The sequence below is a fragment of the Paramisgurnus dabryanus genome, chromosome 22 (assembly GCF_030506205.2).
Source record: "Paramisgurnus dabryanus chromosome 22, PD_genome_1.1, whole genome shotgun sequence".
Classification (NCBI taxonomy): Eukaryota; Metazoa; Chordata; class Actinopteri; order Cypriniformes; family Cobitidae; genus Paramisgurnus; species Paramisgurnus dabryanus.
Genome location: NC_133358.1, coordinates 16699506 through 16719384, shown reverse-complemented (window position 1 = coordinate 16719384; position 19879 = coordinate 16699506).

Below are 19879 nucleotides of genomic sequence, written 5' to 3'. Positions count from 1 at the left end.
ACTTGCCGATACCGATACCGAGTACTTAATAAAAAAACATGATTTAAATTTACAGGTAACAGCTTTAGTCATATAATTTAACCAAAAAACAAAGGACTAGTTTTCCAGTTTGTTGTAAACTCTGCCTCTTGGACAACACAAGAGAGATTAACCCCTTACATATTTTGCATATTTTGCCACTCGCAAATTTCCCCCATTTGCGAGTGTCTAAATATGCGAGTGCTAAAAATTGTGTGGCAAAATATGCGAGTAGCAAAATTTGCTAATGCCAAAATATGCGCATTTTTTTTGCAAAATATACGAGTGGCAAAATATGCGAGTGGCACTCCCCACTCACAAATTTTGCAACTCGCAAATTTTGCCACTCGCATATTTTACACTCGCAAATTTTGGCATACATAGACATTTCTCAGACCATGGTATCGATTCCAGGTATCGGGGGACTTTTAACGAGTACGAGTACTTTAGAAAATGTGGTATCGAGGCCGATACCAGTATCGGTATCGGTGCATCCCTACATTTTACACAGTAACGTTAGCTCAGTGTAGTTCCCTTTCAATACGGTTCACTTCGCATTGCGTCAGTTTGCTGACGCTATGGGGGAAACTCCTGTTTACTCCGTGATTGAAGCCTATTGGTTAACGTCTGTAGAAAATACAGACCAATGACGTTTGAGCCCGCGCGGGGGCGTGGCACACGTCCCTATATAAGCCGGTGAAATACGTCAAGAGCTCATTACTTTTCTCCTTCAGCGCGAACCTTCTCGCTGCTCCGAAGAAGAAGCCCTTACTCGCCGTCGATCCAAGCACTGCAGCGGACTACAACACACCAGCGTGTTCCCCTGCCGCTTTCCGGTGAGCCTAAAGAGAGTATCTAAAAGAGCAGAAGCGCGTTGAGATAATGTCGCTTCGGCATTGCGGCTCCTGCCGAGCCCCTTTGCCTGTGGAGGATTTCCACAAGGAGTGCGTCATCTGTCTGGGTCCTGCCCACGCCGAGGCCGTACTCGCCGAGGCGGGCTGCGCCCACTGCGAGCTCCTTCCTATCGCGGTGCTGCGCTCCCGCCTCGAGATCTTTAAACGGAAGGCTTCCCGCGCTCTCCCGCCTAAACAGCAGCGGAGCCGTGAAGCTGGAAGACGCCCTGAGACCGAGTCCACGCCGGCTCATCCCCCGCGTGCTCTGTCTCCCCGCCGTCACCCTGTCACCTTCGCCCATGAAGACCTACGCCCCCTGCCGAGTGCTAGCGGCATGGTTTCCTTTGGGTCCGGTGACAACTTGGAAGTGATGTCATCCTCTGAGGAGTTAGAGGATTGGGCGGCTTCGGATGACGACGCCCACGCAGCCGCCGCTGATGAACCTACCGAGTCGCGTCCTCACGACTCTGAGCTCATCCGCATCTTGACACAAGCTACGACGGAGCTCAACATCAAGTGGTCGCCGCCGTCAGAGCCTCAACTCAGCCGGTTGGACGAGTGGTTTCTGCAGCCCGGGCGCCGTCAATCGTCCCGCCAACGGCAGGCGCCGTTTTTCCCTGAGGTCCACCAGGAGCTCACCAAATCTTGGCGTGCTCCCCACTCCACCCGAGCTCAGAGCGCCGTCTCCCACGTCCTCTCCGTAGTGGACGGCGCTGATGAACACGGCTACTCCAAGATGCCGCCGCTCGAGGAAACTGTCGCCGCCCATCTCTGCCCGTCTTCAGCCGGCGGATGGAGGGCTAAATTGAACCATCCGTCAAAGCCCTGTCGCCTGACATCGACCCTGGCGTCGAAATCTTACGCCGCCGACGGCCACGCTGCATCCGCTCTCCATACGATGGCGGTGCTGCAAGTATACCAGGCAAAACTCCTCCGTGACATGGACGAGACAGGTCCGGACCCGTCGACCTTTCAGAACCTGCGCAGCGCGACTGATCTGGCCCTCCGCGCCACTAAAGTCGCCACTCAGGCTGTAGGAAGAGCCATGGCCAGCCTGGTTGTTCTGGAGAGACATCTGTGGCTGAACTTGACGGAGATAAAGGACACGGATCGGGTTGCCCTTCTTGACTCGCCCGTGTCACCGTCGGGGCTCTTTGGCTCCGCTGTGGAGGGGTTCACCCAGCGCTTCACTGAGGCACAGAAATCGTCGCAGGCTATGCGGCATTTTCTACCAAAACGATCTGCCTCAGCGTCTGAGACCGGCCGCCCAAAACCGCCGCCAGCTCAACGCCCTAAGCCAGCACCAGCTCAGCCCCAGCAGAGAGCTGAACCGGAGGTCAAGCGCCAGCGTCCTGCACGACCGGCTGGCCCGCCTCGACGCCGCGGTCCCCGTCCTCGGATTACGCTGGACCCGACGCCGGCGCCGCCTCCCTGAAGAGAGTCTGAGGAGGAAAAGAGGCTCTGGTCCCGCTTCGGCCGGCCCGCCCTCGAAAGTTCTGCGTGTTTCAGTCCCCTCGGGCGCTGGACACACCCTCGCTGTAACAGCGAAACACAAATTTTTACCTTTTCACAAAAAGAGCAAATTTCCTCCTCTGTACACACAAACACACACACACGGCTTAACGTCCATAAGCATATCGACGCTCGCCGTCAAATTTCACGTTTGGCAATCCACCCCCGGTATGCCGGGCTGGATTCTAAACGTAATCCAACACGGTTATTCACTTCAATTCGCACGGAGACCACCCCGGTTTCGCGGCGTTCTCTACACCACTGTCCCAGACGATCGTATGCAGATCCTCAGGGAAGAGGTGCGTTCTTTATTACTAAAAGACGCGATAGAGACGGTCCCGGCGGATCAAAGCGAATCAGGCTTTTACAGTTGTTATTTTCTCGTTCCGAAGAAAGACGGCGGCCTCAGACCGATATTGGATCTACGCGTTTTGAATCGCGCTCTTGCCAAACGGCCGTTCAAAATGCTTACAGCCAGACGAATCATGGCGTTAATTCGACCGGGCGATTGGTTCGTATCAGTGGATCTGAAAGACGCTTACTTTCACATTCCGATAGCGCCACGTCACAGGCCGTTCCTAAGATTCGCGCTCGACGGGACAGCATACCAGTACAAAGTTCTGCCCTTCGGATTATCTCTGGCACCACGCACATTTACCAAATGTGCGGATGCGGCTCTCGCCCCTCTCAGACAGAGCGGCATCCGCATATTGAATTACCTCGACGATTGGCTTATTCTAGCACAGTCAGAGAGGGAAATTACTGCGCACAAGACCGTTGTACTCCAGCATTTGGAGAATTTGGGGTTCAAAATCAACCTCCAGAAGAGTTTGCTCACCCCCACGCAGCGAATCGCGTTCTTAGGCACGACGCTCGACTCATTAAAGATGCGGGCATGGCTTACACAGGAACACGCGCTCACGGTCAGACGCGAGGCGGCATCGTTCAAAGCGGGTTCACATCTCCCTCTCAAACGATTCCAAAAAATGCTGGGTCTGATGGCAGCAGCATCCCCACTAATACGGTTGGGAATGCTGTTCATGAGGCCGCTTCAGTTTTGGTTGAAAGCGAAAGTTCCGCCCCGTGCTTGGTTGTCGGGCCGCTTATTAATCAAAATCACGTACAGCTGCGTGAAAGCGCTTTCGATATGGACATCCCCTCACCTTTTCCTCTCGGGCACGGAGCTCGGCTCCGTGAGCAGGAGGAAAGTGGTGACTACGGATGCGTCTGCGACGGGTTGGGGCGCTCACTGCGACGGCGAGCTCGCCTTCGGTGCGTGGAACAACCAGTTGTCTCAGCTACATATCAACCACCTCGAGATGTGGGCGGTTATCTTGGCGCTACGACACTTTCGACCGAAACTCCAACATCAACACGTTCTAGTGCGGTCGGACAGTATGACGGTGGTTTCGTTCATAAACCACCAAGGAGGGCTGAGATCTCGCTCCCTATCCAGGCTGGCGAGACGGCTTTTATTATGGGCTCACGCGAACGTACGTTCGTTAAAAGCGACTCACGTACCGGGTGTAGCCAATACGGGTGCAGACATTCTCTCGCGCAACGGTCCGCCGCCGGGAGAGTGGAGACTGCATCCTCAGACGGTCGAGAGAATATGGACCGTCTTCGGCCGGGCGGAGATCGATCTGTTTGCGTCAGACGAGAACGCGCATTGCCCGATCTTCTTCTCGAGACACCACGATGCCCTGTCGCAAGCATGGCCGGCGTGTCTTCTGTATGCTTTTCCTCCGGTGGCTCTGTTACCACAGGTCCTTCAGAGGATAAGAGAGACGAAATGCGCGATAATTCTGGTCGCCCCGTTTTGGCACAATCAACCATGGCTCCCCGACCTATGGCAGCTGAAAACATCAGCACCATGGCCAGTACCGCTGAGGAAAGACCTCCTATCTCAGGCGAGAGGGACGATATGGCATCCACAGCCGGAGCTATGGAATCTACACGTTTGGTCTCTGAACGGCAACCATCACGCCTTTCAGGACGGGTGTTAAATACTCTAACTGAAGCTAGGGCCCCATCTACCAGGCGCCTTTACGCTCAAAAGTGGTCTATTTTTTCTGACTGGTGCACGACGAAAGACTTAAACCCAAACACCTGTGAAGTGGAGCATATTCTCTCCTTTCTGCAGGAAATGCTGGACAGCGGTCGCGCGCCCTCGACGCTTAAAGTGTATGTGGCGGCGATAACGGCGAATCACGCTCTTATCGCCGGTCGCACCGTGGGAAAACATGATCTCATCATTAAATTCCTTAGAGGCGCTCGCAGACTAAACCCACCGCGACCTAACACGGTCCCGTCTTGGGATCTGTCCACGGTCCTGAAAGCGCTGCGCGGTCCCCCTTTCGAGCCCCTCGAACAGGCTGACCTGCGCGCTCTCTCGTTTAAAACCGCTCTCCTCCTGGCGTTGGCTTCGGTTAAACGAGTGGGCGATTTACACGCGTTTTCAATTGACCCGTCGTGTCTGGAATTCGGTCCTAACGATAGCAAAGTGATCCTTAGACCGAGAGCGGGATACATTCCTAAAGTTTTGACCACGCCATTTAGAGTTCAGGTGGTTTCACTTCTCGCCCTTCCGACGGCGGACGGCGAACAAACCCCGAACACGCTCTGCCCCGTCAGAGCGTTAAGAATATACACGGACCGTTCTGCCTCATATCGCAAGTCAGATCAGCTGTTCGTAAGCTTCGCACAACATTCCTTAGGTATGCCGCTCACTAAACAGAGGCTATCTAAATGGATCGTCGAAGCCATTGCTTTGGCTTACGCCTCCCTGAATGAACATTGTCCAGTAGGTTTAAAAGCTCACTCCACGAGGGGTATGGCTTCATCTTGGGCTTGGTCTACGGGGATTTCTATCGTTGACATTTGTAACGCGGCCGGCTGGTCCTCGCCGTCTACGTTTGTCAGATTTTATAGCCTGGATGTACCTGCCTTACAAGCACAGGTCTTATCGGCTTAATGATTCACGCGACTGCGTTTCTGTATGCCTTCACGGTGCGTTGCTAGCTCACCGTCATGGCTACCTATTAATAATTCATGCACAGCTCGCGGCGCGCTCAGGGAACCCGCCGTCTCGTGCTCTATTGTATATGCATCATGGTGCGTTTAGAAACTTCACTGTATGCGTATTACTGTCTCATATATGGTGCTTACACTTGCGCTCGCTAGAGCTATGTATATGCTGGGTTAGGGCCACATGCAGTGTCTCTCCGGTAAGGGCACCTCAGTCCGTTGTGTATGCACGGCGGGATGGGATTACGTTCCCCCATAGCGTCAGCAAACTGACGCAATGCGAAGTGAACCGTATTGAAAGGGAACGCTTAGGTTACTCACGTAACCCCGGTTCCCTGAAATAACGGGAACGAAGCATTGCGTCGCTGGCCGTGCTACAAACGTCTACGCAGCGAGTGTTATTCGGCTGCGCGCTTCAGTCGAATAATAATGAGCTCTTGACGTATTTCACCGGCTTATATAGGGACGTGTGCCACGCCCCCGCGCGGGCTCAAACGTCATTGGTCTGTATTTTCTACAGACGTTAACCAATAGGCTTCAATCACGGAGTAAACAGGAGTTTCCCCCATAGCGTCAGCAAACTGACGCAATGCTTCGTTCCCGTTATTTCAGGGAACCGGGGTTACGTGAGTAACCTAAGCGTTTTTGATACGCTTCAGCTATGATTTAAACTTGGGTAATTTACTTGTTTATTTCTGATAATAAGTAAAATAAACTACTCTAAAAGTACTCTGTTGTTATTGATTCTTTATGGAGTTTACTGGAATTTGTGTTTGTGCCACTCGGTCAGCACTCGAATTGGATCACTTGGTCACCACTCAAATTCGGTCGCCACTCGAATTCGGTCGCCACTCAAATTCTGTTGCCACTCAAATTCTGTTGCCACTCGGTCGCCACTCAAATTCGGTTGCCACTCGGTCGCCACTTGAATTTGGTTGCCATTCGAATTCGGTCACCACTCAAAATATGCAGTGCCAAAATTTGCGAGTGTAAAATATGCGAGTGGCAAAATTTGCGAGTTGCAAAATTTGTGAGTGGGGAGTGCCACTCGCATATTTTGCCACTCGTATATTTTGCAAAAAAAATTCGCATATTTTGGCATTAGCAAATTTTGCTACTCGCATATTTTGCCACACAATTTTTAGCACTCGCATATGTGACCAGTCACGGAAAGTAGGGACACAAGTCGGATCTGGGCATTTTGAGTTATTCACAGATTCTGAAAGTGCAGTTTCTAAGCTTTCCAACGATGTGTAACACATGGAAATCTGATAAGATTTGGAGAAGTTGTGGCCATTTGAATATAGGAACTCAGAAACACTCAAACCGAGAAAATCGAGACGAAAGGGACTCTTCTTTTCAGCTGGGGGAGACAATAGGGCTCATTTACATCTCATTTAGCTAAGCCATGCCCCCTGTAAAACCCTTTTTGAGATGTTCTAGCATCATATGTAGTATTTTATGACCAAATGACAACCCGCAAAAATAAACATGACTCTTTTACCTTTGTGGGGATCACAAGTCGAATCCAGTCTGTTTCAGATTATCCAATGACCATATTTGTCCACAAATGCGTATAATCCGTTAAATATAGATTGTTTACATCAGATTTCGCATGAATGTCTGGTAATACAATATAATATATAATCTGAAAGACTATTTAAATCGTAACATGTAAGGGTATATAAGCTTACACTCTGTTAAACACATGAACCCGCCTTGAAAGTTTGTATTTAAAATAGGGAAGTAGTATAATAGATCATCCAAACAGCGCCGTCGAAAACGTGACATCCTTTAGAGAGGTTACCAATGGCTCGCTCGTTCCTCCATCAGCCAATGACTTCATGGAAAATATTGATAGACAAAACATGTAGCCAATTATATGAAGAATACAACGATATCTGTGTAACGTCTGTGTGTCTGGACTCATGCTGCGCTGCAAGAACTGACATACAGATGACGTCAAAGTACCGCGAGAGCGAGTCGAAATTAAACTACTCCGTAAGATTTCTTGAAGAGCTCTCGCGGTACTTTGACGTCATCCGACTGCGGCGCTGCATAAAGTCAGTGACGCGGCTGACGTACGATGCGGCTGACTGTTATTTGTTCCGCCCCAGCTTCTTTTATTTTTCTTTTGTTTTGTGCGCCCGAGCTTTACAGTCTGGGGAGACGCAGGCTATAAGTTTGAAAAAAAAAAAAAACTTAGCAAACATATCTGAGGAACAGGGCAGCGCGTCACTACAGTCACGTGACTTCACGCTCGAGCCGGAAGAGAAGAGAAGACAATGCTGAATAAAGTCGTAATTCTGCTATTTTTGGACCAAACTGTATTTTCGATGCATCAACACAATCTTACTGACCCACTGATGTCACATGGACTACTTTGATGATGTTTTTATTAACTTTCTGGACATGGAAACCATACATAGATTTTCAATGAAGGGGAAAGCTCTCGGACTAAATCTAACGATAAAACATCTTAAACTGTGTTCCGAAGATGAACGGAGGTCTTCCGAGTTTAGAACGACATAAGGGTGAGTCATTACTTACATTATTTTCATTTTTGGGCGAACTATCCTTATTTAGTAGTCACGCTGTTCCCTTTGGGGGCGGAGGCGAAAACACAAGCTTATACAGTATGTAAATATACACACAGACAATGACGCCCCCCGCTGCACGCTAGAATCTCCGGAAAAACAAGCCTATTTTAACCGCAAAATGTACGCTTTTAAATATACAAAAACTGCTATCTCAAACATGGAGAGGCTTCTTCGTGATCTCAACTAACAGATTCTGCAATAAAACGAAAATCACAAATTTCGAAAAAAAACCTTTGTTTCTCATTTTCTCGAAACTTGTGCTGCCGACTTGAGTCCCTGGTTTCCGTGACGGGTCACATATTTAGACACTCGCAAATGGGGGAAATTTGCGAGTGGCAAAATATGCAAATGGCAAAAGTGGCAAAATTTGCGAGTAGCAAACTTGCAAGTAGCAAAATTTGCGAGTTGCAAAATTTGTAAGTGGCGAGTGGGGGAAAATGTGCGAATGGCAAAATGTGCGCATATTTTTAGCAAAATATGCGAGTGGCAAAATTTGCAAGTGGGGGAAAATTTGTGAATAGTAAAATATGCGAGTGGGTGGACATTTGCGAATGTCAAAATATGCGAGTGGCAAAATTTGCGAATGGCAAAATATGCACATATTTTTAGCTAAATATGCGAGTGGCAAAATTTGGGAGCGGCGAGTGGGGGAAAATTTTCAAGTGGCAAAATGTGCAGTGGCAAAATATGCGAGTGGCAAAATATGCGAATGGGGGAAATTTGCGAGTTGCAAAATTTGCGAGCGGTGAGTGGGGGAAAATTTTCGAGTGGCAAAATGTGCACGTGGCAAAATTTGAGAATGCGAATATTTTGTCTTTTGCAAATTTTTCCACGCGCATATTTTGCCTGTATTTTGCGAGTAGCAAAATATGCGAGTGGTAAAATATGCGAGTGGCAAAATATGCGAGTGGGGGGAATTTGCGAGCGGCTAAATTTGCGAGGGGGGGTTTGAGTGGCAAAATATGCGAGTGGCAAAATATGCGAGTGGCAAAATTTGCGAGTGGCAAAATTTGTGAGTGGCGAGTGGGGGAAATTTGGGAATGTCAAAATATGCGAGTGGCAAAATTTGCAAATGTCAAAATATGCACATATTTTTAGCAAAATATGCGAGTGGCAAAATTTGCAAGCGGCGAGTAGGGGACATTTTTTGAGTGGCAAAATGTGCAAGTGGCAAAATGTGCAAGTGGCAAAATTTGCGAGTGGCAAAATATGCGAATGGGGGAAATTTGCGTGTGGCAAAATTTGTGAGTGGCGAGTGGGGGAAAATTTGCGAATGTCAAAATATGCGAGTGGCAAAATTAGTGAATGGCAAAATATGGGCAAATTTTTAGCAAAATATGGGCACATTTTTTGCAAAATATGCGAGTGGCAAAATTTGCGAAAGGCAAAATATGCGCATATTTTGCCATTCACAAGTTTTGCCACTCACATATTTTGCCACACAATTTTTAGCACTCGCATATTTAGACACTCGCAAATGGGGGAAATTTGCGAGTGGCAAAATATGCAAATGGCAAAAGTGGCAAAATTTGCAAGTAGCAAAACTTGCAAGTAGCAAAATTTGCGAGTTGCAAAATTTGTAAGTGGCGAGTGGGGGAAAATGTGCGAATGGCAAAATGTGCGCATATTTTTAGCAAAATATGCGAGTGGCAAAATTTGCGAGTGGGGGAAAATTTGTGAATAGCAAAATATGCGAGTGGGTGGACATTTGCGAATGTCAAAATATGTGAGTGGCAAAATTTGCGAATGGCAAAATATGCACATATTTTTAGCTAAATATGCGAGTGGCAAAATTTGGGAGCGGCGAGTGGGGGAAAATTTTCAAGTGGCAAAATGTGCAGTGGCAAAATATCCGAGTGGCAAAATATGCGAATGGGGGAAATTTGCGAGTTGCAAAATTTGCGAGCGGCGAGTGGGGGAAAATTTTCGAGTGGCAAAATGTGCACGTGGCAAAATTTGAGAATGTGAATATTTTGTCTTTTGCAAATTTTTCCACGCGCATATTTTGCCTGTATTTTGCGAGTAGCAAAATATGCGAGTGGTAAAATATGCGAGTGGCAAAATATGCGAGTGGGGGGAATTTGCGAGCGGCTAAATTTGCGAGGGGGGGTTTGAGTGGCAAAATGTGCAAGTGGCAAAATATGCGAGTGGCAAAATTTGCGAGTGGCAAAATTTGTGAGTGGCGAGTGGGGGAAATTTGGGAATGTCAAAATATGCGAGTGGCAAAATTTGCAAATGTCAAAATATGCACATATTTTTAGCAAAATATGCGAGTGGCAAAATTTGCAAGCGGCGAGTGGGGGACATTTTTTGAGTGGCAAAATGTGCAAGTGGCAAAATGTGCAAGTGGCAAAATTTGCGAGTGGCAAAATATGCGAATGGGGGAAATTTGCGTGTGGCAAAATTTGTGAGTGGCGAGTGGGGGAAAATTTGCGAATGTCAAAATATGCGAGTGGCAAAATTAGTGAATGGCAAAATATGGGCAAATTTTTAGCAAAATATGGGCAAATTTTTTGCAAAATATGCGAGTGGCAAAATTTGCGAAAGGCAAAATATGCGCATATTTTGCCATTCACAAGTTTTGCCACTCACATATTTTGCCACACAATTTTTGGCACTCGCATATTTTGCCAAAATATACGGGTGGGGGAAATTAGCAAGTGGCAAAATTTGCGAGCGGCGAGTGGGGGTAAAATTTTTGAGTGGCAAAATGTGCAAGTGGCAAAATATGCGATTGGCAAAATATGCAAGTGAAAAAAGTGATCAAAATTTTTTTGAGTTGCTAAATTTGCAAATGGCAAAATATGCGAGTGGCAAAATATGCGAGTGGCAAATATGCGAGTGGCAAAATTGGCTAGTGGCGAGTGGGGGAAATTTGCGAATGGCAAAATATGTGAGTGCAAAATTTGTAAATGGGGGAAATATGCAAGTTGCAAAATTTGCGAGCAGCGAGTGGGGGAAAATTTTCGAGTGGCAAAATATGCAAGTGGCAAAATTTGCGGGTTGCAAAATTTGTGAGCGGCGAGTGTGGGAAAATTTGCGAGTGGGGAAAAATTTGTGAATGGCAAAATATGCAAATGGCAAAATTTGCGAGTGCCAAAATATGCGAGTGGCAAAATATGCAAGTAGCAAAATATGTGAGTTGCAAAATTAGCGAGTGGCAAATAATGCGAGTGGCAAAATATGCGAGTGGGGGAAAATATGCGAGTGGGGAAAAATGTGTGAATGGCAAAATATGCAAATGGCAAAATTTGCGAGTGCCAAAATATGCGAGTGGCAAAATATGCAAGTAGCAAAATATGTGAGTTGCAAAATTAGCGAGTGGCAAATAATGCGAGTGGCAAAATATGCGAGTGGGGGAAAATATGCGAGTGGGAGAAAATATGCGAGTGGCAAAATATGCGAGTGGCGAGTGGGGGAAAATATGCGAGTGACAAAATTTGCAAGTGGCAAAATATGCAAGTGGCAAAAATTTGCAAGTGGCAAAATATGCAAGTAGCAAATATGGGGGGAAGCAACTTATTAATGTAATAAAACAGTACTGTACACGAAGTTAGCTTAGCATTTGGAAGCTAATGCTAAATGTCGCTAGTTGTCATACTTGCTACTGGTCATACTGGCAAAATATGCAAGTGGCAAAATATGCGAGTGGCAAAATTTGCGAGTGCCAAAATATGCGAGTGGCAAAATATGCAAGTAGCAAAATATGTGAGTTGCAAAATTAGCGAGTGGCAAATAATGCGAGTGGCAAATAATGCGAGTGGCAAAATATGCGAGTGGCAGAAAATATGCGAGTAGCAAAATATGCGACTGGCAAAATTTGTGAGTGGCGAGTGGGGGAAAATTTGCGAATGTCAAAATATGCGAGTGGCAAAATTTGCGAGTGGGGGAAAATTTGTGAATGGCAAATCATGTGTACTAAGTAGAATTTTCATAGATCAAAATAATCTCCAGTTATGAACATTGAATTTTTGAACTGCTGGTGGCGCTATATTTTGGTCACATGACCAAATTTTTTAGGACCACCTCTACAAATTTCATCATTATCCTACTTACGTTCATAGGGCTGCCATAGACTCCCATGGGACGAGAATAATAATAATATTAACAGAAACAATTGGTGCCACAGCCCTTTGGGCTTGGCCCCTAATAAGGTTGTATTTGTTAACATTAGTTAATACATTAGCTAACATGAACAATCAATGAACAATAAAGTTCATTAACATTAATGTTTGTTAACGCCAGTACAATTGTTCAAGTTAGTTCGCAACTTCATGTTGCATTAACTAATTAATTAACTTTTTATTTTAATAATGTGTTAGTTATGCTGAAGTTAAAATAAACTAATATTAATAAATGCTGTAGAAGTATTGTTTATTGTTAGTTCATGTTTGCATTATGTTAACAAATATAACCTTGTTGTAAAGTGTTACCCATTTATTTATATGGCACACTATGCTTCATTGCTTCAAAAAAGTTTAACAAGACAAAAACCCAGGGAAATTATTAAATATATATAATATATATTACTGCAAATTTTATTGTCGTCATAAATAGATTGTAATCTAATGAAACGGTAAAAACTTTTTCATTAATTATCAAATATGTAGTCAATTAACATGATCAATAGCAAGTTTCATATGTCTTTACATCTTACATGAAAATGGCCATTAAAGAAGAAAACAATTATATAAAAGCAATTGTATAGAGAGAAATGATAGCAACATGTATTTGCAACAAAAAACATGAAACAGTGACATCTGTAAGACTGTAACCGGGCCGAGTAAAGCTATATTAACTGAATTTACAAAACGCTAACTAATGTCAGCAGTCTCCCAGAAAGCAAGCCAGCAAGGTGACAGTGACAAGGAACCAAGACTCCACTTGTAAAGAACATTCATTTGTTAATATTATTAATTAAATTCAAGTTGTTGTGTATAATGTGAGAAATATACATCACTTATTATAAATAGGATCAAAGCATCATCCAAAGAATTAAAGCTGTATTGATCAACTGCTAACATGTAAGCCCTCATGTCAGAAAACCCTGTCAACGAAGTAGCTGCTAAAGAAAAATCTGTTCTTGTGGCTTAAAGCAATCTCTCTCTCTTTGTCATGCATGGCCTTGCTGGTTTTCTCTGGATTAGCACGGAGCAGGTTCTGAGGAAGCCTTGGACCTTGTTGTTTGCCTCTTTCTGCACCAGTTGCTGAGCAAACAGTCAGCCCTCATCTCTACTCACTCATCCCCAGCCTTAGCTTTGATCTGTTGGCCCTTGAGGACCCCTAAGAGCCCCTGAGGTCCCAAGCCAGAGAGGAGGTCAGGGGCCTCTGTCTATCCTGCCCTTGACACCGCGGTTACACGCATTACGCCATGCAAACAACACCACGGCTACTGTTAAAACACACTCTCAGTATCACACATACACACCCACACTCACCATTTGAAAGGACACAGATTAAAACACACAGCTAATATACACCTTCCCCTCTCACACAAAAGATGTGTATTTGACTGATTTGTCCTATTCCAGGTGTTTTACTGATGAAGATGGATGACTTTGGTTGTCACCAATGATTCATGGCTGACTCACAGATGGGCTCCACTGTGAATAATAGCCCAATGTAATCTACATATGACAATATATTCCAGTGGCCCCATCTATTAGATAAAGGTATGGTAGAGCCCTGCAGGGACAATATAATGTTGTGTGGTTAGCAAATTCCTTTGGTCAGATTACTTCTCTTACCACAAATAGTGTGTAGGATTTAAAATGCTGTTTTGAGTTTAGATCATTTTTCAAAAATTAAAGCTGATGGTACTGTACATACTTAATAACATTTTGAATAAAAATTAAGGTTAATGTATGAACTTTCTTCTTTATTTGATATAGTTTGCATTTAATTTCACCAATAAAGTAAGACTTCTAAGATGAGTGACATTATTTTTCTACTGTGGTGTCAAATACATCTCCCAGAAGAAAAAAAAGAAGAAAATTAAATCAAAACAATCAAATAATTTAAAAATTAAACAATCAAATTGTTCACAAACATTAATCAATGAAAAGTGAATGATACATGCAAATAAATAACTGGAAAATTGGAAATGGTACACTTTAATTCTACGTACACACCAAGTGCGGGGCATTGCGTTACTCGCACTAGATTACTCGCGGGATAAAACTTCATGTCATGCAAAAACACGCGCTATTTGCCTCAAACGCGTCTTCGCCCAAGTTGAAAATATTCAACTCGAGCGAAGACGCGTTTGAGGCAAATAGCAAGTTTTCACGGCAAACGCTGCGCCCATATCGCGCCATTCGCATCGCCCCGCGCGAGGACGCGTCTGATCTCGTCTTGGCATTGACTTTGTATGTAATCTACTCGCGCAAATCGTTGAACTCGGGTTTGGTGTGTGTGCCCCATTAAAGTCCCCTGTGCCGAAAATCAGGTTTTTGTTGTTGTTTATATGTCTACATGGTGTTGTTAATATAGCTACTTTAAGACAAACCATGTGGAAATTCATTATTCAACACCATTGGCACGATTTCAAATCACCTTGGTTTCCAACTCAACAAACCATAAATTAACATTGGCAATAAACATTCACTCTAAAAATTATTAGTTGACTTTACTTAAAAAATTTGAGGAAACCTGTTGCGTTAAACAATTAAGTAAGCAATTTCCATACTGTTCTACTACATATCCTCTGGTACACATGCAACAACGTACGTCAAAACAACCTTACATACCAGAGGATACGTAACAGTATGGAAATTGTTTACTTTTTGTTTTAATGCAACGTGTTTTCTAAAATGTTTTAAGCAAAGTCAACTAATATTTTTTACAATGACCAGAATTTGTAGTTTGAGTTAAGTGGGGCCGGTGATTTATCTTCTGAGGGGTGCGAATTCAAATGACGTGTTCGGAGTTTACAAAATCTCACAAGACACTAATTTAACACTAAACTCTGATTACACATGAAGCGAGTATCTGGCAAACGCGAGCGTCTCTTTTATCATAAACCCTTTAGACTCGCCTGCAGCATGCTCGTATTTTGACATCCCATGTGATGCACATAAGGTTACATGGCGCGCCAAACACATATTTTGAAATTACGAGACACACACATGACGGGCTACATACAATGGTAAACAAAATTGCAATGAGTGACACGAAAAAGACAAGAAAAAAGCTGAATTTCAGGTCCTGAACACGAATAAATCAATCAAATATTTTGTGACTATAACACGACTTGCCGTGAGACTGGGTTGCTATTTACATATATATCTATGGTCCAAGGTGGTGCAAAAGATTGGAGGCATAGACTGATTTGCATATTTATATCTATGGTCCGAGCTGTGCGATTAAGTAGAGGCGAGGACTAATTTGTTGATTCTTACTAGGATTGGTTGTTAAAATCCCTAACTTTCAGCACAAAATTGATGTCATCTTGGGTGGAGTGGAATTTTCACAGAACTCATGGTGCCACCAGTGCGACACATCTTCAGTTGTGTGCCCGACCTCATTGGGTGTTTCGGCCACTTATCACAAGACACCCTCTGCCGGGGTTGGCCCACCACGGGTTGATCAGACCCGGGTGTGTGTCGCACGATGGTGGTACCAAGCGATCATTTGGCAGTCCATGTTGCGTCCCTTCGTTTCAGCCACAGCCAGTGGCTGCTCCGTTCCGCTGCAGTGGCAAGTTCTTTGACTGCCTTCCGTTGGGACTGCCCTCTGATCCCTACTTCCTTCAAGAGCCTTGTGGTAGAGCTGGCTACAAAACCTCTGCACCCCACATTTGTTGATGTTCAATGGACCAAAGGTGTAGCTGTTTTAAAGTTTTTAAAAAATTACTGTGACGGTAAAACTTTTATATATGCTATTATGATGCTCAAAGATAAATAAAACGATTGACTACAGGGACTTTAAAAATAAAGAGGTTAGGCTACACGATGCCATAGAAAAAACATTTTTCGACTGAATGGTTCCATAAATAAACTTGAATATTCGCAAAACCTTTCTGTTTCACTTAAGGTTCTTTAGATTAAAAAATCAAGCATTCTTTCCTAAAAGTCATTCGACCAGACCCATTGTCTATCTCCTTAATTCTCACACAGGTAGAAATCACACCACACAGACACATCAATAACCTCATCGACATTGACAGACAGACTTCATACCTGCCCACACGCAGATACGCTCTCACGCATGCTGTCATGAGAACACTCACTCACCCGCACTGACATACTCAGACATCAGCCCTGCTCTTTTGAAGTCAGTATAATTAACAGGCCATTCGATACACTATCAGCCCAAGAGGCTCCTGGTCTCAGAAGCACGTAGCAGATCCATCAGTGGTTGCTAACTGGCTGCACTGTCAACAGTCCCACCAGCACTACCATTGTGACTCTTCCATGCCCTAAAGACCCCCAGAAGGACATGGGGTCACACCATCACCCTTAGGCCCTCCACATGTACACAGTATAGACGCAGACTTACAATGCATCGCGTGCAGTTTGTTAAATATATAGTCTATAGTCTGTGTAGCCAGTGATGAGTTATTCATGGATGTGTGAATAAAAGATGATGGTCTGTAAACTGGTGCATGTCACACAAATGTTAATGAGCTAAAGTAAAGGATACACAGGTGACTCAGAATATGCATAATGGAAAACAATGACCGTCTACACTGAGGTAAGACTGACCTCAATAATATGGACCACATATCCAGTCTCAGTTTTAACTTTAAGATATTGATAACAAAGCAATGTAGAAAAAGCATAAATTCTAGATACAGTGCTGTTCAAGTGTTTAAAAACATAACTCTCACTTTACACCACATTTTTGAATAATAGTGAAAACATTAAAACTATGAAACAAAACACAATTTTAGCATAAAAAGCATAAAAAACGACATTGTAAAAAAATGCAGCATGAAGATAAAACAACTTGGTTTTGCAAGTCAATTTAACCTACTATTTTAAGTTATGACCTGTTAAAAGTTGACATAACTTATAAAAACAAGTTGAAATTGTTTAACTTAATTTGTTAACATAATAATATATGTGATTTGACAAAAATGCTTCCTTTTTTTACAGTGTATGCAAGTTTAGCATCTTTAATGTAGTCCATCTTTGTCAAGAATTAGCAGAAATGTAAAATTGACATTTTATCAAGAAGCTTCTTTAGGTCTCACCCTGAGATGATTTTTTAACAATTTAAACTGAATTTCAGAATTACACTGTCAGAAAAATGGTAAAAAAAATTGTCCTTAGCTGTCACTGGGACTAAGAGGACATGGAGAAAAAATTAAATAAAGTTTAGTTTCGTGAAACTATCGCGTTTAGTTTCGCAATCGCACGTTTCGCCCAATGTCACTTTAGGGGCTCGGTAGGGACTGGACCTTTTAATAAATCTAAAAATATATGTATTTGGTACCTGCTGGTACCTAATATGCACGCTTTGGTAACAAATATGTACCTCAGAGGTACTCATAGATATGTACACTAGATGTCGCCTTGGCTATGGCAGTTCACTGGACCAAATGCGTCAAATAGAGCCACCATCTTGAAACAGGGGAGCCCTGCATCAGCGTCATTGTAGGCAATGGTGTAACGGAAATAAAATCAAATCGGCATGAATGCGATTTTCTAGGTTTTCTTTTTTTTGTTCGTTCCAACAGTCAGACATGAGTCCCAAAAAAATTTAGGTTTTGATATTATGAAAATCTACTTTTTCTAACTATAATGCATAGTAGGCCTAACATCCATACGGAGCACCAAAGTCCGGCATCGTCCATGAATTCAAAGTACAGGCAGAGATAGCAGCGTTACCTAGCTACTTCCTATTACAAGACCCCTGTTCCAAGATGGCGGCAGTTTTGACGCATTCTTAAACCCCAAAGTGACATCTAGTGTATATATCTATGTGAGGTACTTACAGTATATGAAGCCTTTAGGTGCAAGTATGCACTTTGAAAGGCTATGCCCCTGTGTATTCTGCACTGGCTGCTTAGTATTCATTACGTGGTCCAAGTCAACCATTTCAAAAATATTTTTATATATTCAATTCTAATAGACTTGAGCAATAATTATAGTGATTTTCAATGCAAGTACCAGTTATTATGAAACCCACTATTATTTACAGATATCTACAGGTGTGGTGTTTCAATATCAGCAACGTCAAACAGTGATTCATGCCAAGGGTTTCTCCGGATAGTTCCTAAATATTGGAATTATTGTTTAGTCTTTTGTACTCATCAAGTTTTGAAGTTTACAATCATAGCATTTCTAAGTATAATGGTGAAACTTCAAAACTGTGCCATTTGTTTGACCATTCAAAGAAAAGAAATTGAGTAATTGTAAGTCATTGGTTAAACACAATCTTCTTGGACTACACATTTTACCTGATATCCGTGAAATTTCTTAGACGCGGTCAATTAAAGTTCGCCACGGAGAAAAGCACGAGGTTGAATTAGCGTCGTAGTTGTTTAGACATCTCCATCAGAACCTGTGACAGAGTATTTGGTCTTTTGAAGTCATAGCTCATTTCTCATTTGTCAAAATAATGAATGGGAAATTTGCTTTTGTGCTTAAATTACAATTGTGTAGTTTTACTAGAATCTATTATATTGACGTGTGATTTCATAAATCACAGAGGAGATCCATGCCATTTAAAAACTTTAATCCAATCTGACCATTATCAAAACTACACTCTTAAAAAGAAAAGGAAAAGAAAGAATGGTTCTTCTAGGAACCTTTGATTAAATGGTTCTTCTATGGCATCTCTGTGAAGAACCTTATAGAAATATTATTTTTTAAAGGGACATCTTCACAGATGACAATGGACTGAACTAAAAAGGGTATAATTTTAATATATGAGTGTAATATTTCACTTTTGTGGGTTACTCAAGTAACTAAGTGGCTAAAATGTAACCAGTGACTTAAAAGGTGCCAGGAAGATTATTTTGTTTGATGTGGTGGACACAGCCAAAGGCTACAGCTCTGAGCGAGGAAAGAGAGTTTAATCCGCATTCACAGGTGTGTCACACCTTTGTTGCATCTCTGAAGTTCACAACAGAGTTTGAGACAAAAGCCAGAGTACCCATTGTAGCCTGGAGAATAATATAGGGACTGTGACTTACTAATCCCTGTGGAGCGCTGACAGCTCCAGCCTAAAGCCACACTAAGGTCTCATCTTTGCTCTGAACAGTGTCTGTTAACCAAAGCGATGGGAACCACGAGTATTTATAGTAGCCAGAACCTTGCCAAAAGGAGTGAACCGAAAGCCATTGTGGCTGAAAATATTATCCTCATTGTCAACCTGTGGCCGTCATTGTAGCGTCACTTGATGGATGAGAAAGTTTGTGTCTGGAGGGGAAATGGCTCACTGCATGAAAGCTTTTCAAGCGGCCCATAGAGATATTTGTAATGAAACTGGCCCATAAAGAACAGAGAGAGAATGTAGTAAATGACTGTTCCATTGCAGTTCGTCTTTCATAGAGCAGGAGTCTGTCAGGGTTGATAACTTACCTCACCCATCCCAGACATACCTGTGCCTTATAAAAGACAGAAAAAATACCTTGGACCAAGTTCTGGCCCAGCTGGGAAATCCAGATTGAGCTGGTTGAATAAATAAGACCCATGCTCTAATAGGCAGCTAGAATAAATAAGACATATACTCTAAAACATGTTGGTTTGTTGCAAACCCATGGTTAGGTAAAATATGAATAAAATCAACTTTTGAGTTTAAATTAACCTATATTGAGTTTCAACTTAAAATGCAACGTTGTTTCAACCCATGGTTGGTAGAATATTGACAAAACTAACT